General features: G+C 33.7%; 1 long non-coding RNA gene across 1 annotated transcript; it reads left to right on the top strand.

The window, feature by feature from the left end:
* The first annotated feature begins 1,983 nt into the window (after positions 1-1,983).
* On the top strand, positions 1,984-24,403 carry LOC135848201 (uncharacterized). Its single transcript, XR_010559332.1, has 3 exons — positions 1,984-2,235; positions 4,599-4,748; positions 23,205-24,403. It is a non-coding gene; the product is annotated as an uncharacterized LOC135848201 (long non-coding RNA).
* The last annotated feature ends 425 nt before the right edge of the window (positions 24,404-24,828 follow it).

Here is a 24,828-nt window from a genome sequence, read left to right as displayed (position 1 = left end):
GAATAACATATCAAAAAATTGGACTGGCATTTTTTTTTCATTTTCGAGAAAAAAATTAAAAGTTTTACACTTATTGCAAAAATACCATCAGAAACCTAAAAAATGGAAATTTTTGCATTTTTGAGATATTTTACTAATGTGTAGACGAACATTTGAAAAAAATTTCCCTCTGTCACAATTTTTCAACAAATTGACGATGAATTTTCATGCTGAAATTTCCGTTGTTAAGGCTGCAGCCTCTAGCCTCTCCAACTGAACGCCAAAAAAGAAATCGAAAAAATGTTTGGTTTGCGTCATTCCTCATCGTGCGATGACCTTTAAACACGATCTGATTTTGATAAAAATCAAAACCCCCTCGTGCCGAATTCCGCCGATTTGGCATGGTATGTAAGTATATGATCCATAAAGAGGCACCTTTTTTAAATTTTCTATGCTTTATAATCTACAAACGTAAAAAATTGTATTTGAAAAGAAAATTTTTCATTTCTAATGTCTATTATTGAACTCCTCACTTTAGGTTCAACTATGTGTTATGCAGGTACAAAATATAAAAAATTGTATGCACCGCCGCGCCTTGTCGATGTCGGTATTTGACAATCTGAAATTTGGTCATTTCGTATTTGAATTTGACCCTTGAAAGTAGTAGTAAGGGAAGTCCTGCGTTTCACTTATTTATTTTTTTTTTATTTTATTCAGCTAATAATTATTTTTTACTCCTAGAAACTGTTTCTAGCCGGGCCCCTTTTCACCTAGGTGGGATCCCCAGCCAAATGGGGATCCGGACCTGGGCTCCCTGACCATAGGTAAGCTTTGAGCACGCCCCCGTCTCCTGTTTTCTTGTAAAGTTTTAACCTATCTAGGTACCTACCTATTTTTACAGGTCGCATTACACTTTTTCAAAAATCCCAAAAATCATGACCCCATGTTAGGGGCGAAAATTCTTCAAAAATGCTCGAAAACATTTCCGTGCAAAAGTTTGATTTTCTTGCGAAATTTTCGACCTTCTTGAAAACCAGGTTAAATAGGTACCTACCAGAGAAATACTTATTGAAGAGTGATATTCCAAAACTCGCTTTGTCCATTTTTATCAAAGTTGGGTTTTCAGTGGTACCTGGTAGATGAAGTATCAACTCACATTCCTACATCATCAACCTACCAAAATGAGGTGTTAAACTCACCTAAATAGCCAATTCACTAAAAATTAAAAAAAAAATAACGTTCCAAAACGCGTTTTGTCAATTTTTATTGAAATTTTTTTCAGCAGTATTTAGTGGATGAAACGTATACCTACACTCCTACATCATAAATCCACCCAAATAAAGTGCTAAACTCGCCTAAAAAGCCAATTTACCCGTTTAAAGGGAAACTGTTTTTCCTCTCTCCTGAAAAGTTGTGAAAATGGACAAAGCGAGTTTTGGAATATCACTCTTTATATCCTTTTAAAGCCTCATTTAATATTCGTAAAAAGCTACCTACTTACAAAAAAAGTAAACAAAACTTAACTTCATTTTTTTTTTCACATGGTCAATTTTAAATTGTCTTTTTTACGGAAAAGTACCATGGCTAACTAATAAATTTCACTTTTCTGTAAGTTTTTCTGTCGTAGGTACCTACTTTTCCATAAAAAAAACACTTTGAAATTGTCTACGTTTTTTGGGTTGCTTCTTACAGTGAGGCTTGACCTTGCCACATCTCCATTAGACCCGGTGTGACCGACTGGTCTGCGGGGTATGAAAATCACTATTGTAGACAAGGAGTCGAGGAGCCGTGGGTTCAAGTCCTACTCGATCAAAAAAATGTTGCTCTTCAATGCTCCCTGTAACTAATTGCGAATCTCGCTGAAAGATTCTCGATGTGCTTGTGAAAGCGCATGTCTACATTTCTCTTAAAAATCCACCTGTGGAAAAAGGGTTGTTGAATTTTGTCAACAGGTAGTGGGGAAACTTACGTATCATATTATTACCTGATACTGCAGTTCAACTCAGTATCGTTTGTAATGTACCTACTACCTAACTAGAGATACAACTATCGCATGTGTTTTTTTAAGCGAAAAAATCGAATGCCGGAAATCCCGGAAATGCCGGAAATGCCGGAAAGCAATAACACGGACGAAGGCGATAATACTTGTATGTACTTTGCGTTCGAAATATTTTATATATCGTTTATGGTATTCGTGCTTTTTTCTCATTTTTTCGTCGCATTGTACTTGTTTGTGGCTTATGGCAATTAAAAACGGTGAGTACCAACTTTTTGATAACTTTTTTTTTTTTTTATTCTTGCCAAAAAATTCCGAAAACGAAATCAAATGTAACATACAAAAAAAATTTTAAACGAAAACAATTCTGAAAAACCCGAATAGAAATTCATAAAGCAGAAACAAAATAATCAAATCAAATTGAAAACCAAATGCCAAAAAAAAATTCTAAAAAAGCAGATTGAAAAAATATATCTCATCTCTTAAAAATTTTTTCAATCTGTCTTTTTTAGCATTTTTTTTGCATTTGGTTTTCGATTTGATTTGATTATTTTGTTTCTGCTTTATGATTTTCAGTTACCAAATATTCAAATTTTAAAATTGCGGAGTCAAAAAAATAGGTAGACTCGTCGTAAAAAAACATAATTTTTCATTTCTCAAAGTACGAATTACAATGCAAAATAGTCAAAGTCTTCCTTTTTGCCAAAAGTAGCTAGAAATTTCACCTTTTGTCAAAATTTCCAAATAGCCTTGTTTCTCGTAAGAAATTGTCACTTTTTCGCAAAATAAATCCAAGAAGTATCCGTTCCCCTTGCTAAAAATTACCTAAAAATCCCGTTTTTTTGCCTAAAAAAAATACCAACGAGCTGAAAATTTCCCCCATTTTGAACGAATATTGCGAAAAATTAGATACTACATATTTTTGACCAATATAATTGCCAAAAATTCGTGCTTTACCCCAAAAATAGTAAATCTTGCTATTTGCTTAAAATTCTCAGTTTTTCGCAAAAAAAACCCTCAAAAATTATTTATTTTTTCCCAAAAATTGTCCAAAAGTCTTCCCTATTGTTGAAAATTCTAGCTTTTTCGCAATTGAAAAGTCTCGATTTTTTACGTAAAATTGCCGTAAGTTGCAAAGTGAAAAATCTCACTTTTCGCAAAAAAAAAAAAAAATGCGGAAAGATGTTATAGGTAGATATAATTTCTTATTCTCAAAAATTGCTCATTTTTACTAAGTAATTATTAAATTTTTGCTTTAAAAATTTTTTTCTTCGAAATGATTTAAAAGTCCGTTTTTTAGGGTATTTGCCTGAAGTTTCCAAAGTATCTCTTTTTGCCAAAATTCTCTTAAAGTTCTTCTTTTTGCTAGAATTTTCAAAATCCTACTGTTCAACAAAATTTCTAAAAAAAATAGTAGATATTTTTTTCTAAAAATGTTGAATTTTTACCTTTTTTGAAAAAAAATTGTGCAAATGTCTCGCTTTTTCGCCTGAAACTGCCAGGAAACCATTCCTTTTGTTAAAATTGTTACTTAGTTTCGTTTCATTTTTCCCAGAATTGCCTTTTTCGCTCGAAATTGCCAAAATCTGTAGTAGGTACTTACCTATTTTGCTACCAAAAAATTGTCAAAAAGTCACGATTTTTCATTAAAAAGTTTCGAAATAGGTAATTTGTTCAAAATTAAATACATATTTTCAATTCGTAATACTTATTCTATTTTTTGCGAATTTTTTCTTTATCAAAATGTTTTGGTCGCATATTTTGTCACTTTTTTGGTTACTTTTCAATTACCTACCTATATACTTAGGTCCTTTTTGGTCAATTTTTCGAGCTTTTTCATTTACAAAATTACTGTTTTTGGGTGGGGGGGGGGATTGAGTAAGAACTCTGTCATCGCTCCACTTCACTCGGGTCCCTCTTGATGGGTCAATTTTAGTCAAAAAATTTTTTCCTCTCATTGTCAAGCCAAATTTGAATTAAATCAGTCAATTTTTTCACAGTTTGTAATTTCCATTGAATAATATAAATTTTATAATTCATCATTTGAGTATTTTTGGAATCATTTTTTTTCATTCACTTTCACGAGACGTTGACTTGGTTTTTCTATAATTGCGTAGGTAAATTACCTCTTAATGTTGCGATAATAATCTGATTTTGAACCAATCCATGATCTAGAACGAATTTTATATGAATTTTTACTACAACGGAGTTTTTTTTTTCAAAGTTTTTGAATTTTGGTAAAATTTTTAAACATTGCAGGTTTTGTTAAAATTTTTGAAAATAGAAATAGAAATTGAAATTTGTATTTTCTGAAATTACTGATTTCAGTTAGATTTCTGAACAATTTTTGGGCAATTTGCCCTTTTTGACTTGCCATATTTTTATTTTGAAGGATTTTTTTTTCACCGCAAGCGTTGTGGAAATGTGTTTATATTGAAAAGAATGTGAGAATGTGAGAATTGTAACTGAATTGCTCTGACCTCAATTCGAATTTTTTTGGTATTTTTTTATTCACAGAGCTCATGCATTACAATCCTTGCTAAATTCAGTAGATGAGCGTTTTGACAACCTTTAGAACACGTTTTCTATGGTGAAATTTGACGCTCAACATTTTTTGTTTTAGGTATATGTACATTTTTCGGGTATCTTGCTTTACCCAGACTCGATTAAAAAACAGCGATCGATTTTTTACCCAAAGGAGAAACCAAGCATTTCATCACCGAACGAATTCACAGCGCTCAAGCTATCAACAAAACGTATATATTGAAAATAGGTAAGTTAATCTAACATAATATGTATTTACAGGACTTTTTTCGCGAGGGGACGCAGGGGGACGCAGTCTCCCCAAAGGACAGTTCGAAAATATCGAAAAATTTTCATAAAAATTAAAAAAGTGAACGAATTTGAAAAAAAAAAAGAAAAAATGAATAAATGCTGGTAACTTTTTCAACGAATTTTGAATTATCAGAATAGTAAAAAGCGAAACCGAGATCAGAATTACTTTACGATGAAAATTTGGAAATCGCTCTAAATCTATTTAGCATTCAAGTTTGTACCTCAGTATCAGAGTGTCTACTGGCAAGAATTCATTCGAGAAGCAAGAAAATTTCCAAAGAATCCAAAAACCTCTGAAAAATTGAAGTTATTCCATCAATTTTGAAAAATGTTGGGATCAGAAAAATCGAATCCTTTCATTAAAATTGATGTTGTTCTACTTTTCGAATTACAAATTTTCTAAAGCTTTTGACCTCGCTTCGCTCGGGCTATTCAAAATGCTACTTTCAAACATTTTAAGAATTCAAAAATTAAGTAAGACGTATTAAATTCCAAAAATACTCGTAATACCAAAACTGTTTGAACAGTGCAAATTTTTCATTTTTTCTGAACAGAACCACTAACTGTTCAAAATTTTTGATACTATTATGCTCTGGTGAATTACAAAATGGTCGTTATTTCGTTTTTTGGACCAATTTTCTCACCAAATTGCTCTCGCTTCGCTCGAGCAGTAATTTTACCTTCGTTTCAATCAAATAATAATTCATTAAGACGGGTTTTCGAAAATTTATCTAAAATGTCAATTTTTTGCTTCTAAGAATTTGGTTTTAATCTCTTCCCCCCAATCAAAAATAAAAATATAAACTCCCTCTATGATTTCATTCTGTAAACACCACTGATTACTTAAAAGCACCAACCTAATAAACCAAATCTAAACCCTTCTAGCCACGGGTGTAATAATCGTGTAATTATAAACACCCATAACAAAAAAAAAAAAAAAAAAAAAAAAATGTTCACAGCATGTTTTACATAATTTTGATTTTTGTCAGCAAAATAACATGATACATCCCCCTCCACAAATAACACGACGTCGATCCATAAATTTTTGAGAAAAAACTTTTTTTGTGGGTGGGGGATGGTAGCGAAAATTATCTACGCGTAGATATGAGGAGAGGTACGAAATTTCATGTTCGGAAGCAAGAAAACAGAACGAAGAGGTCAAGAAATTTGCTTTTTTGATTTCAGTAGACACTTTGAGTAGGTATATGTACTTACCTTGTACTCGAATTGACACAAAAATTGGGTACTTTTTATAATTCCGAAAATATTTGTTTAAACAGTAAGTAAAAAAATAATTTGGTGTGGGTACATCGATTTTTTTCTCAAAAATTCAAATTATGCATGTACAGTGCAGTGAGGGGGTGTGTATGAAAATTAGGGACTTGCGACTTGAATTTAGCGTCCCCCCTCAGAAAAGAAATACAAAAAAAGGCCTGTGTATTTATATACTTAACCACTAGAATACGGGGACTTCTTTAAAACTTGCACGTTTTACCGGCTTTTCGTAGAAAAGTCAGGTACTGTATTTGTCTCAACTGTGACAGTTTCGGTCCGGAGTAAATTTTCTTTGCGTTTTGGGGTGTTGGGATCATTGTGGGACCATTAGTTTTTTTTCAGGTTTCCTTAAAGTTTATATATATGTGTATATATACTGTCTTATAGTACATTGCGAGATCCGACATATACACAGGCATTGCGAGATCCGACCCGAAAAATTTCGAAAAATGCTAAAAACTCAAATAATAACCCTACAACTTCGTTCGAACGAACGTTGCAGTGTGTAAACAGTGCCTTTCTATGCATTGCCGCCATCAATTTCGCGATCCGCATAAACCGAGATCAACCAACGGCCTAAACCTGATTTGAGGGTGGATCTCGCAAGATGCGTCGTTTATCTATTTTCAAAAATTGTATATAAGTATATGAATAGTAGGCAAAACGAGATCCGGCTGAAAATGTGTGTACAGGGTCCCCCGGATCTCACGAGTACCATGGCATATGAGAGAACTTGCGAGATCCGGCAAAAGGATCTCAGGATCTCGCAATGCCCGATTTTATATAAAACGGATCTCGTAATGTATGGGTTTTACATGTATATATATATATGAATACACGTACCTAGTACCTTGTGGTGCCCGGGTCTTTTATGGTAATTGTGGTGCCCGCGTACATAGAGGATCACATATATATGTATGATAAAGGTGTTTCGGAGCAGTTTAGTTTTTTTGGTATTTTTAGTCATAGTGGTGCCCGTTATATAAACTTGGTACTTGCGGTGCCTGCCTCAAAAATTTTTTTTTCACCTTAGAGTGCATTTCATGAGATTCTACATCGTTTTATATAGAAAGACCTTGTGGTGCCCGATTTGGGCACCTCAAGACCAAAACCGGGCACCACAATGACTACGTATACTTAAAACGGGCACCACAATGACTAAGTTTAAATCTATATATATATGTGTTTATGTACCAATTTTGTGGCAGAATAAACTCGAAACCTATGAAATTTTGAACAAAGTGCTTTATCCATCCCGACTGGTGTATTGCCGAAATTTTGAGATTTCGAGTTTTATTAAAATCAGTTCAGGCGTTCCCTCGATATTTCAGATTAAGTGATATTTTTTGTCATTTTTGCGTCCTTTTGCAGACTTCCTCATCAGTTTTGTTTTTGGTATACCTATTTTTTTTCTAAGAATAAATATTTTGCTTAGCAATAATCAGTAACGTCTGTCTTAATATACCCAAACGATTTCTCAGTTTATTTCTTGTTAGGAACTCGATGGAAAGTCGGTTCACGTGTTCCTCTGACAGTTCAGCTGAGGTAGGCCTAATTGATTTTTGGTGGCATTTTTGCAGACTTCTGCAGACTTCCTCATCAGTTTTGTTTTTGGTACACCTATTTTTTTTAAAGCATAAATGTTTTGCTTAGCAATCACCAATGTTTGTCTTAATACCCAAACGATTTCTCAGTTTATTTCTTGTTTCGAAATATTCAGGTTTCGAGATGGGACTCTTTGACGGAGGGGGAGCACCCCCACCCCCAATTTTGGGTGAAACTTTCAAAAGAAAATCTGGGGCATGTGATATATCGAATTGTATGTTTTCGGTGACGCTGAACACGAATATGACGTCAGATTTTTGATTGGACCCCATCCACGGCCCCCGGAACCTCCCCAAAGGGGGTAAAAATTAAAAAAGTGTTTTGTTCGTGCGACACATGAAATAGTATGTTTCTTGTAACGCTGAATACGAATATGACGTCAGATATTCGATTCATCATTTTTTTTTCTATTTTTATACTTTAATGGGAATTGATGTTACCAGGGCTTTTTTGTGGGGGGACGCAGGGGGACGCCGTCCCCCCAAAGAAAAGTTCGAAAATATCGAAAAATTTTCATAACAATTAAACAAATGAACGAATTTTAAAAAATGATAAAATGAATAGATTTTGGTAACTTTTTCAAAAAATTGTGAATTATCAGAATAGTAAAAAGCGAAACCGAGATCAGAATTATGATGAAAGGAAATTGCTCTAAATCTAAAATGTAGCATTCAAGTTTTTACCTCAGTGTGAGTGTCTACTGGCAAGAAAATAGCAAGAAACCAAGAAAAAGGCGAGAAATTGACATGAGTGGCAAGAAAGAAAGCAAAAAAATAGTATAGGAATTCCATCCTTTGAAAAACAAAAATTTCCAAAGAATCCAAAAAATCACTGAAAAATTGAAGTTATCCCACCAATTTTGAAAAGTGTTGAGATCAGAAAAATCGAATCCTTTCATTAAAATTGATGTTGTTCTACATTTCAAATTACAAATTTTCTAAAGCTTTTGCTCCGCTCGAGCAGTAATTTTGCCTTTGTTTCGATCAAATAATAAATTATTAAGAAGGGTTTTCGAAAATAATTTGGTGTGGGTAGATACTTCGATTCTATTTTTCAAAAATTCAAATTATGTACAGGGGGGGGATGAAAATTAGGGACTTGCAACTTCAATTTAGCGTTCCCCTCAGAAAAGAACCACAAAAAAAGGCCTGGATGTTACTATTAGTTGTTAGTTTCATGAAAATATTTCAAATAAAAATAATTTCAAAGTTTTTTGCCGCATACATTTTTAGATTGAAATTTTATCAGTTCATAGCAAATAAAATGAATTGTGTTGGTTGATATTGGGTCTAAACGCCTAGAAATCGGTAATTTAAAGGTCATTTTTTAGTCATTTTTTTGGTGAAAAAAGGTCCTTAAAGTCCTTTTTTATTTTCAAAATTCTATTTCGATGCCTGTTGTTAGGAACTCGATGGGTAATGATGGGCTGATTATTAATCGATTAATCGGGCCTGAAAAATAATCGTTTAACGATTATTATTTTCTCTTTCGATTAATCGATTATTTAAAAAAAATAATCGATCATGTTTATGAAAAGCCGGTTATCTCACGCTAGTTGCGTGAGTGTTTTTTAACAATATGTAGGTACCTTATTATATCTTCGTTACCTACAGTCCAGGAAAATTAGATGAAAAAAAAGGGTCATTGGGAAAAGTGAGGTAGAAAGCTGAATTTTGGTATACTGGTCCATTTTTTTGTGATGAAAACTAATCCGATGAGTCCCCGGTCGTCCATGGTGAGCGTTCTCCCCTATTGTGGATCTATAAGCCCCCGAAAAAACCATTTTTTTGCAATTTTCTCCCCCGCATTGCATTTTAGCGAAAAATGAGGTTAGATACAAAAATCGACGTCAAATTTCCGATCTAGTGATATATCAACTTCACTTCAACCCCAAGGAGGGTGGAGCAGGAATCATTCAAATCTGAGGGGTTTTCTAAAAAACACAAAAAGAGCTATCGGCGCATAGGAGGGGTGAAATGGGCCCCGAGAGCGTTCGGGTTGATATCAGCATTGAAAGTGGGTACCATCGAGAAACTACCGCGTGAAAAATTTCAGATCCACACCACCTCTCCTTTTTGCGGAACCTTCCTTTTTTTGAAATTCAGTAACGCTTTTCTCAGTCCCATTTCAACCGATTTTGAAAATTTTTCTGGGAGTTACGTATATTCTTAGTAGGTATTCCCACAAAAACTTTCAACCCCCTCCCCTCATATTTACCTCTCAAAATGGCGTTTTTTTCATTTTTGTATGCCTATTAACAATCAAGATTGCGAGGTACAATTTTGTAAACACGTTTTTTGGATGTATTTTTGGCCCCCAAACATCATATACTATATTAGAAATTTTTGCTTTGGTGCGTTGTTGTGAAAACTTGGCCTAATGTATCGTAGGGGGGTGGGTGTGAAATGGGAATTTTGAAAAGAATAGCTATCAATGAGTAGGGTATCGTTTTCATATGATTCGATACCGCTGAGCACGAATATGACCTCAGATTTTCTGCTACATCCACCTACCCCTCTCCAGAGCCCCTCAGCCCCCCCCATTTTCACGATTTTCGAAATATAGTTATTTTGATGACATTGGTGTCGTTTTCATATCGCACCTCGGGAGTAATAAGGTGACATCTCAAAAAAAAATTGATTTTGATGTTTTTGCATTTTTGGGCTTGTATGACCCCCCTCAACCAAAAATAACACTTTGAGTTTTGGGTACATTATCTAGATCATGTAAAAAACCCAAATAGCCTAACTCAAAATCCCAACAACATTGAAAGTTGTTTGGAGTTATAGGGCGACATCTCAAAAAACTCCACCTTTTTTGAGCAAATTTCATACGTACATACAAAGTGTTAACAAACAGTTTTGATTGTTTTGAATGTTTGTCAGTTAGAAATAGTCACAAGGAGTGCATTTTTTATTGGTTTGTACCAACTGAAAAGTTTTTTTTTTAAATTGATCACTTTTCAGAAAAATGAATTTGCACATATCATGAAATTTTAGTTTTTTGAGAAAAACTCAAAAACTAAGCACTCTAGAAAAAAACTAACGACATTAGGTCGATTGGAAATTTAATTCTCTACAACTTTGCTAGTATGAAATTTTTTTTGGACGCTTCCTTTCGCCTCCACATCAACTTTAATGAAAGGTTCTAACTCAAAATGTTTTCCAAACTATGAAATATTTCCTCTTTAAGATTTTATTTTTCAAAGTGTTCATATGCCAAATGAAGGTAGGATACCAGATCTTCAAAATGAGGTGCTATTCATTCCTCACAATTAATTATAAGTTGATAAAAATAATGAATCAATTTTAAAAAAAAAAAGAAAATCACTCTCCTGTAAAATTTCACTTTTTTGAGATGTCACCTTATTACTCCCGAGGTGCGATATGATTCGATACCGCTGAGCACGAATATGACCTAAGATTTTCTGCTACAATCACCTAGTACGCAACAAAATTGTATGTGTACTGCACTGTATAGGTATGCGGAGCATATGTGGCATAATAATTATTCATGATAACTGTAAGTTGAATATGTATGATTATGTATTTTATAATTCAATGACTACTTACACACATTTTCTGCGTGGAAAAAATCATGGGTCCACCCCCCTTGAGGGGGAGACATGTACTGTAGCTTATTCTACGAGAAATTGTATATACAATAACAATGAACTTATGTAATTTTCCCATAGCAATGAAACCAACATCATTTTATTTCGAAAATCGTGAAAAATGAGGGGGGCTGAGGGGGTCTGGAGAGGGGTAGGTGAGTGTAGCAGAAAATCTGAGGTCATATTCGTGCTCAGCGGTATCGAATCATATGAAAACGACACCAATGTCATCAAAATAACTTCATTTCGAAAATTTGTAAAAATTGAGGGGGGATGAGGGGGTCTGGAGAAGGGTAGGCGAGTGTAGAAGAAAATCTGAGGTCATATTCGTGCTCAGCGGTATCGAATCATATGAAAACGATACCCTACTCATTGATTGTTATTTTTTTCAAAATTCCCATTTCACCCCCACCCCCCCCCCCTACGATACATTGATCCAAGTTTTCACAACGGCGCACCAAAGCAAAAATTTCTAATATAGTATATGATGTTTGGGGGCCAAAAATACATCCAAAAAACGTGTTTCCAAAATTGTACTTCGCAATCTTGATTGTTAATAGGCATAAAAAAATGAAAAAAACACCATTTTGAGAGGTAAATATGAGGGGAGGGGGTTGAAAATTTTTGTGGGAATACCTACTAAGAATATACGTAACTCCCAGAAAAATTTTCAAAATCGGTTGAAATGGGACTGAGAAAAGCGTTACTGAATTTCAAAAAAAGGAAGGTTCCGCAAAAAGGAGAGGTGGTGTGGATCTGAAATTTTTCACGCGGTAGTTTCTCGATGGTACCCACTTTCAATGCTGATATCAACCCGAACGCTCTCGGGGCCCATTTCACCCCTCCTATGCGCCGATAGTCCTTTTGTGTTTTTTAGAAAACCCCTCACATCTCAGATTTGAATGATTCCTGCTCCACCCTCCTTGAGGTTGAAGTGAAGTTGATATATCATTAGATCGAAAATTTGACGTAGATTCTTGTATCTAACCTCATTTTTCGCTAAACTGCAATGCGGGGGAGAAAATTGCAAAAAACTGGTTTTGGGGGCTTATAGATCCACAATAGGGGAGAACGCTCACCAGGGACGACCGGGGACTCATCGGATTAGTGTTCAGCACAAAAAAAAAAAAAATGGACCAGTATACCAAAATTCAGCTTTCTCCCTCACTTTTCCCAATGGAATGCTATTTTTCCTGGACTAAAGGAAGCTGTTATTTAACCATACCTACATATTCGTTAGTTTTCTACTTGTATTCATGTATTCAAACACTTACCACCAGCTAACGAGAAAAAATACGTGTAAGCATACAATGTCACTGTCACATCGCATTAAATAATGTTGTCAATGTCAAAAATAAAATCAGGAACTAATATCTACTTTTAAAAATTTTAATTTCACAATCACTTAACCAAAAAACAAACTTGTTGATAAGTATTTCGATGACAAACTTGACAGAAATGTAGGTAGGTACCTGTTATTGTATGTAGGTGAATATTATTAGTGTCACACTTGTTGGTGAATGGTAAATTAATACCTATTAGCCAAAACATTCAATAAATGTTACACCAACTTGCAATATAAAAGGATTTAAGTAGGTAGCTATTACATAGATATACTTAACTAAAAATTCTTGCGATCGAATAAAATGATTAAGTATGTACGGACGTCATGAGAAAAATCACCTCACAACATTGTGTAGAACAATGTGCAGCACTTTGTAGTCAAATGATCTACACAGTATGTTACGTTATGATATGTTGTGTATCTTGATGTGCTACACTACATTCTGTGGCATAAAACACCTAGAAATTGTGGTAGAAAGTACTATTCTTTTTTCTCAGTGTTGGTAGGTGCCTATATGATGAAAATTGGCCTCAATAAGGTTCACATCCGTAACCTTTATAAATGTACTATGTAGGGTCACGGGTGGTTAGTTGTCCATAATTGTTAGTTGTCAAATTGCGTTTTTAAGAAGATACACAAACCCTATCCAAACGAAACCTTCATAATAACTTCATGCTATACCTACTAATGTTCCAACATACAAAATTGGCAACATAGCTTTTTATTTGGGGATACAGTTTTGAAAAAAGTGATTTTACGGGTGTGAAGTTACACATGTTAGATTGGAACTTTTTGTTTTTAAACATCAAAAATTTGTCAAAGGTAAATAAATTATACATCAATTTAAAGGAAATTTCATCATGGATTCAGTAATCACATGTTCAATTACAAAAAATTTCGAAATGAATAAAATTTTTTGGTACAAAGTGAAAAAACGAGAAGTTGCTAGTTGTCAAAAAAGGGAATATTGTTAGTTGTCAATGAGACAGTTTACCAATATATGCATCAAAGTAGGAAAATATTTTCAGAAAATTATCTATTGCATTATTGAATAATTTTGTTTCTGCTTTTCATTCTATAAAACGAATAAAAAAGTTGAATTGATCGATTTATAGCTATGCAAGAAAAAATTCAAAGAATGACCAGTCAAAAAAAAAAGTTTTTTGAAGATTTTGAAGTAGTTTATGGATATTTTTCCAAGTTTTTGGTCTTATCTGAAAGTTTAGTCCTTCTCACGTGTTTTCTTGTTGGAAAATTTTTGAAAATTGAACTGTAAGTTTTTTTTTTATCAATAGTGAATGCGTGTTTGACAACTTACAACAGGGGTGGTTGTTAGTTGTCACAAAAAAGTACCTCACTAAATCCACCATTAACTATTCATCACATGAACCAAAATTCAATTTTAAAAAAAGAAAACACGCGCAAAGAATCAAGCTTTCAAATAAGCCCAAAACCGCAAAGAAATATTCATAAATGGCTTCAGAAACTTCAAAAAACATTTTTTTTTGACAACTAACCACCCGTGACCCTACCTATAGTTCTTTAAAAACGCCATTTGACAACTAACAATGGTTGTGAACTGACCATCCGTGACCTTACTGCCATTTCACGGAGTTGCAGAGAATAACATTTTAAATTAATATTGTTTCATTAAATTTTTGATCCGATAAACGGTCGGCGAGATATCTATCAAAATACTGGTCTTTATCACACACGAACGAAAGCATACGAGAGCGAGAGAAGAATGTCGCTTTACTTTGAGAAATTTATTATTGTAACAACGAAAAAGGCATACCTAACATCGAGTACACCACCATTAACCTGTGTGAATAGAAGAGAGAAAGATCTTATTGGTTGCTATTCTATTTGTTTTTAATTAAATTCAGAGGTATTGGTAACTATTCTTTATTTTTTTTCTATATTGCGAATATAACTTGTATACTTCTAAATTCCAACCTTGAGTTTCATCGAAATTCATTTCGCAGGAAATTTGTAAGGGTAAAATTTTGATTTCATTTTGAAGTTCTCGGAGATATAGTTTTTGAAAAATTCCTTATTTCTCTCCTTCATATTTTATGTTATCTTTTTCTACTTACAACTTTTATTAGACGTATTCAAAATTTTCAAGGATAGATAGGTACCTACCAAATTTGATTTGAACCTTCAATTTCCGGCATGTAGATTCACCCCTTAGGTCTAGGTAGGTACCGGCGCCCAGTCTATTATGCAGCGTGTTTTGAAAACTTTTCAGTCTTTTTACCTTTTTTTTGATTTTTTTTTTAAAATTGACTGAATTTTGAAATTTTTAAACCGAAGGGTGCAGATCCTATTAGAGAAATAGACAGAAAACTTGATTTTAAAAAATTGCATCGATGATACAACTTTTTAAACTTTTAATTAAACACGCTGTGCTTTGAATATTTTCAATTTCCTTAAAAATTTTTAAATTAAAAAAAATATTTTCAGCTTCATTTTAAAAAACTTTTTTGGTAATTTTTCATTTTATAAAATATTTTTTAGTAATTTGTCTAAATGTTTTCAATTTTTTGAAACCCTCGAATTTTGAAACTAACCAGCGAAAGTTATTCTTTATGATCCACAACCCGTGTAATAAAATGTTTAAATGACCAGATCACCTGTATAGGTACTTTTCAACAGCAGTGAAATTACCTACTTACTATTCAAGTTGAAATTTTGTACCAAAAGGTAGTTTTTAGCGATTTTTTTTTCAAACTTGCGATGGGTCGTTTTTGATGGAAGCTAGTAAAAAATTATGGCCAAAACAGACCACCTAAAGTAAAAAAAATAATAATAATTTTGTTCGACACGTAAAATTTTCCAAAATGCTTGAAACCTTGAGCTGTAGCCGGGGAAGGGGTAAAATGTTCCTATCTCTTATTGAGAACCTGCAATGGAATAGACAAGTTGCGCATTTTCTTTTTTGAAAATGTTTCATTAAAAACTAAAAGTACCTACAAGGTAAAGCATGAAAATGAGAAGAAAAAATTGAAAATTGATCCGAAACAACTCGCGTACCTACCTAATGATTTTTTGAAAGTTGTGCTCCCTCGTGATGATCGGCGACAGAGTCTATTAGTAGAATGAGGTTGCGGTGATGTCATCGGATTAAAGCTTCCGTTTTTCACAACGCAACTGACGCGAAAAAAAATCAAAACGACTGCTAAGTGCTTAGTTAGCACGAACATGTGAAGGTCTCGTACGTTATGAAAAAGAAAAGCGTTGGATGTAATCGGATAACATCGCTCGTATATTAGGTATCTTTGAAGTAAGAACCCGCGTTGGTCGTGTAAAAAAAAGATTATCGCTTACGCCAGAGTGCTAATGGACCAAGTTTATTTTATTTTTTCAATGTATATTATTCTTTTAATATAGGTATACTTTCATTTTTTAAATGTTTTTTCAAAAAATTTGAAAGATATCCATTATGAAATGCACAGCATAGGTACATTTTTTCAGAATTTTTTGAATAGGCGGAAGACCTTTAAAAACGCGAAAAATCGATTTTTCACGATTTTTCTCACCACTAAATTGGCCAATTTTGGCTGAAAATTTTTTTTATCGCAAAATATCATGCAAGACGCCCAACGACACCCGATCATTCCGAATTTTGACCATTTTTGTCAATTTTTTTCCGTTTTATAATTTGACCAAAAAAAAAAAAAAAAAAATGGAACCCCGTTTCCCAAGAAAATGAATATACCTACAGGTGATCTGTCCATCTAAACATTTTATTAAAGGGCATTTGGATCATTAGGAACAATTTTCGCTGGTTAGTTTCAAAATTCGAGGATTTCAAGAAATTGAAAACATTTGGACAAATTACAAAGAAAAATCTTTTATAAAATAAAAAATTACCAAAAAAGTACTTCAAAATAAAATTTAAAATATTTTTTTAAATTCAAAAATTCAAAGAAATTAAAAAAATTTAAAGCACAGCGTGTTTCATTAAAAATTTAAAAAGTTGTACTATCGATGCTATTTTTTAAAATGAGTTTTCTGTCTATTTCTCTCATAGGACCTGCAGCTGCACTCTTTGGTTTATAAATTTCAAATTTCAGTCAATTTAAAAAAAAAAAATCAAAAAAGGTAAAAAGACTGAAGTTTTCAAAACACGCTGCATAATAGACAGGGCGGTACCCACCTAGATCTAAGGGATGAATCTACAAGCTGAAAGTTGGGGGTTCAAATCAATAAATTAGGTACCTACGTATATCTATCCTTGAAAATCTTGAATATGTCTAATAAAAGTTGTAAGTAGAAAAGGATAATATAAAATATGAAGGAGAAAAACTTCTATCCAAATTTTCTAATAAAATTTGGATAGGCCAACATTTCTCGAAACTTTTGGCCTGACTACTGAAAGAAGGAATTTTTCAAAAACTATATCTCCGAGAACTTCAAAATGAAATCAAAATTTTACCCATACAAATTTCCTGTGAAATGAATTTCGATGAAAATTGTGATGAGCAGGAATGCCCTAACCGCGTATAGTGGGTATTATCATATCCACTATATTGTCCGTCTAACATAGCTTGAGCTGAATTGTGTCATTTGCATAAGCCGAATTCCAACAAATTTTTCATGAATTTTTCCAAATTTTTTTGGTTCTCAAAAACATCGCGGTTATTAATGTATCTTTCACGTATACTGGTTTTTCACATAAAAACCATATACCGCGCTTATTACTATATTTTCCTACGTTAATGTGAGACTTTGAGAGGTTTCAAGGTTCTTTCCAGATTCGCATAGGGCTCGTCTCTATGCGAAATATACTCGATTCTCACTTGATTTTTACGTCTGGTCAGGTAGATCGTCTCGTCATATACGACTTATGTCGTACCATATGGACTTTGAGTCCATCCTTGCATTTTTCATAATTATTCTCAAAATTACCCGCTTGTTCGGTTGAATATATGTGTCTATTTTAAACATGTTTCGCGAAGTGTTACGAATCGTTCATCGCGAAATTATGGTATCTTGGATCACCTCCCATTACCCGGACTTGGGAGTATGGCCTAGTTTCAATGTGTTATCAATGGAGAAAATCATAATTGACGTTGGCAAAAATAACGTAAGCCCCTTAGAGACAATTTACGTGTACAGTGTGGTAATTAATGACAAAAGCTTACTAGTGGAGTGCGTTCCTCCACCTGGATTAATTCCGTTCATTCCGAGTTAATTAACAACGAATAGATATTAATTTTAACATATCTATCCTCGTAAAACTTAACCATTACCTTAATTGATAAATGCGCTTATGCCTATTATCAAATGTTGTGTGTTTTACAGGGACATAGACCTTTGTTCATCTATGTTTCTTTCTTACAAATTACAAATAGGATTATTTTATGTATTATTTGTAAATATAACGTGTATGGAATATAAACCTAATATAGGAGGTCTATACATGTTCATTTTTGAGTTTTATTTACGACCCTATTTAACTCAAATCTTATAATCTTAGTGGTGGTAGGTTAGACAAGAGCCTTCTCTCCGAGCTAGTTAGGTATCGAGGAATTATTCCCTTCCTATGGAATAATTCTAAGATTTCTTCTCTTACCAGTGAAAATGATAATTTCTACAACCAGTTATTATCTAAATTACCTCATATCGCTGTCTTTCCCACTCTCATTATTACAAAATCAAGGCTAGAATGTAGAAAAATGTTCCCCTTCAAACTATCGACAATTTGATGCTATGCTCGATACCCATCCCTCAAGAGGGGTGTCTAAAAATAGGGATGGGAAGAGTAAGTGTTTCAAAAAAAAAGTCAGTCCAATAAATTGATCAAAGTTACAACTTGATATCATTCGTTTTTGCTCAAATTTTTTTTACAAAGTCTACTCACCCAACTACATAATAATCACACCACTATTGATTGGTCTTCAACCCTCCCAAGAGGTTAGTGGGGGATGCTTGATTTTTCAAGTAACACACAACTGAATCATAATACCTATTTGAAAAATAATCTAGACATGCGATATATCGATTAGTATGTTATCGAGGTCGCTGAATACGAATACCAACTTATTTTCTGGGTCCAACTCCTCAAAGCCCCTCTGTGCCCCAAAAAGGGAATTGAAATTTTGAAAAAACGTGAAAAGTCGAGTGATATATCGAATGGTAGGTATGTTTTCGAGGTCGCTGAGCACGAATATGAACTTTTTTTGTCCCATCTCCCAATGTCCCTCTGTGCACTAACAAGGGGGCCAAAATTTCAAAAAATCATCAAAAAGTCGAGTGATATATCAAATGGAATGTTTTCGAAGTCGCCAAGCACATAATATGAACTTATTTTTTGGCTCCCACCCTACAATGTCCCTCTGTGCTCCAAAGAAAGGGCCAAATTTTGAAAAATCGTAAATGTCGAGTGATATATCGAATGGTATGTTTTTGAGGTCGCTGAATACGAATATGAACTTACTTTTCGGGTCCCACCTCACAATGTCCCTCTTAGTCCCGGAAAGGGGCCAAATTTCGAAAAATCATGAAAAGTCGAGTGATGATATATCAAATGGTACTTAAGTATGTTTTCGGGATTCTATTTTGAAATATTTCATCAATTCATGAGTTTTTCCAGCCAAAAAAAAAAAAAAAAAAAAAAAAACATTATAAATCATCAATTTCATTTAAATTTCCCATAAAAAAATAATTCGAGTGGCACGTACCTAGGAAAAATTTAAAAATAGAAATTAGTTGGATGATTATACATTTTTTATTTCGGTGAAATTCGACAACACAGTGAAAGTCCTAGTTCCATTTTATTTTCTATTGAAAAATAATCAAAAACTGGTAGGCGAGTAAGCGTTTTAAAGAAAAATCTTGAGATATAAAATGTTTTCTTTGCAAAATGAGCTAGCGTTCAAACTTTTTGAATAGCGATCCCGATGTCCAGATTCGTTTTTTAAATATATGATTCAGTTGTGTGTTACTTGAAAAATCAAGCATCTCCCACCAACCTCTTGGGAGGGTTGAAGACCATATCAATGGTGGTGTGATTAATAGTTTAGAAGGTACAATTATGGACCCAGGTACAAATACGGACCCCCCCCATGGTTTAGTGTACAATTATACTAGCACTACGATGCTGAGTACTAAAAATTATACTAGTAGTGTTGTATCGATGATCCAAGTACTTATTTCGGATCCATGTATATTGCATACTTGGGTGTCTCTCATCAGCAATTGTTTTTTTTTTTTTTTACAAGTTTTTCATTCGGTAATTCATCAACTTCAAATAAAGTTTGGAAAAAAAATTATTAGCGAAGTAAGTAGCTTACAATGAGTACTTTCAAAATATACCTACTTTCATATTTGTCTTTACTTCAACTGATTTTCATAATTTTTTTCATTTTTCATACTTGAACTGCGCCGATGTTTTTCATGGGTATAAATATGGACCCCTAAATTTTTTTACCTAATTTTGATTCAATATTTTTTAGAATATCGAGAAAAGTGTTATTAACAAAGAAGACAAGTCCGAAGTGTCAAAAATGAGACCATGGTTTTTTCATTTTTCATCAACCTAGCCAATTTTTTGCATGGGTATAAATATGGACCCCTAAATTTTTTTTCCATTTAAGTAATTTTGATTCAATGGTTTTTAGAATAGGTACCAAGAAAAGAAGACAAGTCCAAAGCATCAAAAAACATCTTTAAATGAATTTTTGTACAATTTTCTGAAATTTTTATTCATTTTTTGAGGGGGTCCATATTTGTACCACTTTATGTCACTTTTCTAAATTTCAAATTTCAAATTTCTCCGTGAGTTTTCAACAAAAAAAAATGTTTTTTTACACAATAATACTAGAGTCTTTGGCCTTTCAAATGGTATATTCGAAAAAAAAAAATTGATAATTTTTTCTACCCTTTAATGCCAAAAAGCTGGAGGGGGTCCATATTTGTACCTTCTCCTCTATGTAGTTGGGTGAGTAAACTTTGTAAAAAAAATTTGAGCAAAAACGAATGATATTAAGTGGTAACTTTGATCAATTTATTGGACTGACTTTTGTTTGAAACACTTGATATGAGGAAATATGCCTTCATCGCCTTAGTGATGATTAAAATAATAACTCCCTTAAACTGCAAGTATGGTAATGTGATAACTCCTACTACATCGTTATTCCCACTACTACCTTTTGATGACAATTCAATGTCATCAATATCCGCGGCAAGCGCATTGAATGATGCACCTACGACTATAAATAGAGCAACACGGCCACGAGCCAAACTAGTTGTATTTTCGGACAAGTTGTATTTCCAATTAAGTTGCACTTTTATAATACCTACGATGTAGTCGCGAGACTACAGAGTAGTTGTATTTAAAATGGGTTGAATTACCAATTAAGTTGTATTCCCCATGAAGCGCATTTCTTAATAAATTGAATTTAGTAGGCCTCGAATTAGATCGTCGTGAAGGTTGGTTCTTGGTCACAAAGTGTATTTATGAATGTTAGAAGCGGATGAGTTCCCATTATAGGGATACTCATCCCCTATTTACTCCATCGTCGCCCACTTTATTAAGTGGATAATTCCGTTTCTTTCGTGATTAAAATAATGATCATATTTTGTCGCGTCTACTCTGGGTATTTCTCCGATCCTGCCGGCCATCGGGAATACTTCTCGTCAGAAAAGGTACCTAGTGTAATACATTTCTGCCGACGGGCCTAGTATGAGTGAGCCCCCCTGAAAGAGGCAGAAAACATAGACAGTGTATGTACCTGGTGAGTAAGTCACCATTTATTCCGAAATTGTGTACAGTTTCACAGGGTATGTAATTACCGCTTATTTTCCATTAAAGTATATTTATTATAGTCTAATTCATTAACGTGTGTCGTAAAGTATAAGCCAGAGCTTGTACTTATTATAGAACAACCCTATAGTTATTCTATATTCTTTGGCCTTTTTAATGTGTATTTTTAATATTATTTCTGATTAACAATAAACATATTATCACTTTCGTGTAAATAATATGGGTTTTATTGGTGATTGGAGATTATTGCTGTGAAGGGTAGATGGTATGACTGAAATCTCTCCGATGTATTGAGCTATCCAGGCAAGGCAAATATTCACTACGTAAGTGAATATTTCTTAACTTAATCACGTAGGTAGGAATTCAGGTAATTTCTCTCTTACCAAGTTATGCCAGATCTCACTCTATCATACTTACTCTTTCCTCCCCTATTTTATGGGTATCGACTATCGAGTGTAGTATCAAATTGTCGAAAATTTGAAGCGGAACATTTTTAGTCATGGTAGTTTTTCTCGTACATACCTAACCTAAAAAAATTACCTCCAGGGTTATAGGTGGGTCGGTTTTTTTTTGGTAGTTTAGGGGGTTCGTCTGAACACATTCTCGAAGAAAAAATTATTATACCAATTTTTTTCTTTTTAAAACCGCTATTTGCCTGCTCTAATATCCAGTGGTAAAATATCAAAACGGTGGTGACTGAAAATTACAAAACAGACGAATGATGAGGGGGAAAATTATGAGAAAATTACGGAAATTGCCAGTATCTAGATTGTCATCTTCTCCATTTCTGATTTCTCTCATCAACTTTGGAATATTTTTGATGATTTTCTTATTAATTAAAAAAAAACAACAACAAAATGAGATGAGAGAAAGTATGAATTTTTGATTTTGTTAAATGAAATGTGTCATAAAATTCCCTTAATGTATGTTTCTACCTGTATTCCGAGGAGAACGTCAATGAAATTATAAATGCTTGGATGCGCAGAGTAGAAATCGGAATTCAATTTTGAATGGAAGCTTTCATACGAATTAGTCGTTTTTATCATCCTTCTTTTTCTTCTTACAAAGCTCAGTTAGGTTTTTGAAACATTTCAGACACACGTCTTCAAGGAGGAGGAGAAGAAGACCAAAAAGAAGTACTTTAAATAGGTATTTCCCATTATAGTCATTGGTGCTTTAGTAGGTTTTGGTGGGGCCCAGTTTCTGAATTTTTCTCCGAAATTAGAATCGATTCATTCATGCCGAGTACAAAAGTACACGAAAATTCCATATGGGTACGTAGGTCTAGGTACGCAATAAAAAATAACGACAGGGGAATCAATTCATACACTTCCATAAATGGCAGGGGAATCAATTCGTACACATGAAAATTTGAGGTGGGAATCAATTCGTACACTTCTATGTAGGTTTACATAAAAAAGGGAAATAAATTTAAAAATTCAAAGTCTAATTGAAAAAAAAAACAGAACTTTTTGAAAGGTAAAATTATTAAAAAGCAGGACAGCCGCAGCTGACTTGAAGGACTATTAGACACCCTATCAAATTACATCTTTTGCATCGAGACTGTTTTTCTAAAAGCAGGTTAGGTAAGATCTGGAGCGGATTCAAAAATATCCCTCTTTTGAGGACCCATTTCCGCCTTGCAAGGGTATCTCCGGAATCAATTTTTTTTCTGAGTTGACTTTCAACTAAAAATCAAGGTCTCTAGTAACTGATCGATAACACTTTCAATTCTTACTGGACAACTGATTACTGATTTAAGCTTGTACGTGTTATTTTACAGATTTACTATCTGGGATAGAGACAAGCAAGCAGTTTGTGACGGCTACATGGAAGGTTTAAACCCCGAATCTACGGAAACGGACATCAATGTATTGTTTAGCGACGGAGTAGCGGTAAAGTACGAACGTCGTGCATACTAGCTACAATTCCACAAAACATCGTTGCTACTACTCACACAATGAGTAGGCAACTTACACTTATTATTCGATTAGATCCTCCAGAGGTCATTTCTACCGTAACTTTATCATTAATAATGTGCCCAAAAATGTGAATTCGACTTGAAAAAAAAAAACCACAGTCCCATCCAAACAATTTTTAAAAATGAAACATCATTACTTTCAACTTCTGTAATAACTTGCCTTGAAAAATTAAAATGAACTCAAAAGTACCTACTTTATTTATTAGAGTTCCTTAACCACTTTATTATGAAAATTTACCCAAACTAATATTACCAAACACAATGTGAATTTTTTCTGTATTAAAAATAGTTTAGGTATAGTTGTGTTTTAATTATAAAATAAAAGTTTCCCTTTTATGATACCGGTATTGTATGTATGTACCAGTAGGTAGGTCCCACTCCCATACCACTGTGTAATACCGGTTAAATTAAGATATGAACTAAGTATGTGTTTTATAAATATTTTATTTATGTATTGAACTACGTATCGCGATTCCAGTACTGTACCTTGAGGCAGGGCCGCACACTGATATCAATACCAAAATACATACCAATACCGGCATTACCTACAAATTTTGAAAAAAAAAATTAGAAATGCCTACCTACCATTTTACCAATACCGATTCGCAGACAAACGAAGTACATATGTACCTACCTACTGATATAAAATACTGATGAAAGTTTTTGAAACTGTATTAATACCAAAATAATTTTCAATGGTATATTTTGGTTACACTAAAAACTGGCTAATACATATAGATGGAAGTATATTAGTCCAGTAGAATTAGCAAAAAAACAGGCTCTATAGTGAATCTGTAGGTGGCAAGCTGATTTTTGGTATACTGGTCCATTTTGATGCCCTGAAAACGAATCTGAGGAGTCCCCTACTGTCCCGGGTGTGCTTTACCCCAAATTGTGGATCTTAGCCCCCCAAAATCGGTTTTTGACCAATTCATCGAAAAATATTGACTCTAGCGCAAAAATTGTTGATGGATGTTGTTCTACGTCAAATTTCCCATCAGATAAGCCATATGTCAATTTTCCAGCCCCAAGGGGGGTGGAGGACCTACTGTGCTTCGAACAGAAGAGGATTTGGATTAGCGCCTGCATCCATAACGATGATGGTTAAATTGATCGTAATATTTTTAATCGTTCAAAAATGGTATGGGGGTAGTTCTTTTTGTTTTTTTTTTTTTTAGGTACAGAGCGGACTACAGCGTCACCCCCTCCCCTCCCCCTCACCATTCAGTTATCTGTCGGTACAACGTACGTGAGGTGAATTGAAATGTACCAGCTATAAAATTTTAAAATGTCGAATGGAAATGTTAATACGAGTTTCAAACGCCAATTTTAATGTAGCGCGACCAATTCTCCCCCTTTTTGGATCCCAAGCCCCCCAAAACTTTTTTCACTCCATCTTCTTCAATATTGGTCAAATTGGAAAAAT

The sequence above is a fragment of the Planococcus citri genome, chromosome 5 (genome assembly GCF_950023065.1).
Source record: "Planococcus citri chromosome 5, ihPlaCitr1.1, whole genome shotgun sequence".
Lineage (NCBI taxonomy): Eukaryota > Metazoa > Arthropoda > Insecta > Hemiptera > Pseudococcidae > Planococcus > Planococcus citri.
Note: the sequence above shows the minus strand (reverse complement) of the source record. Positions and strands in the feature narration are given on the sequence as shown.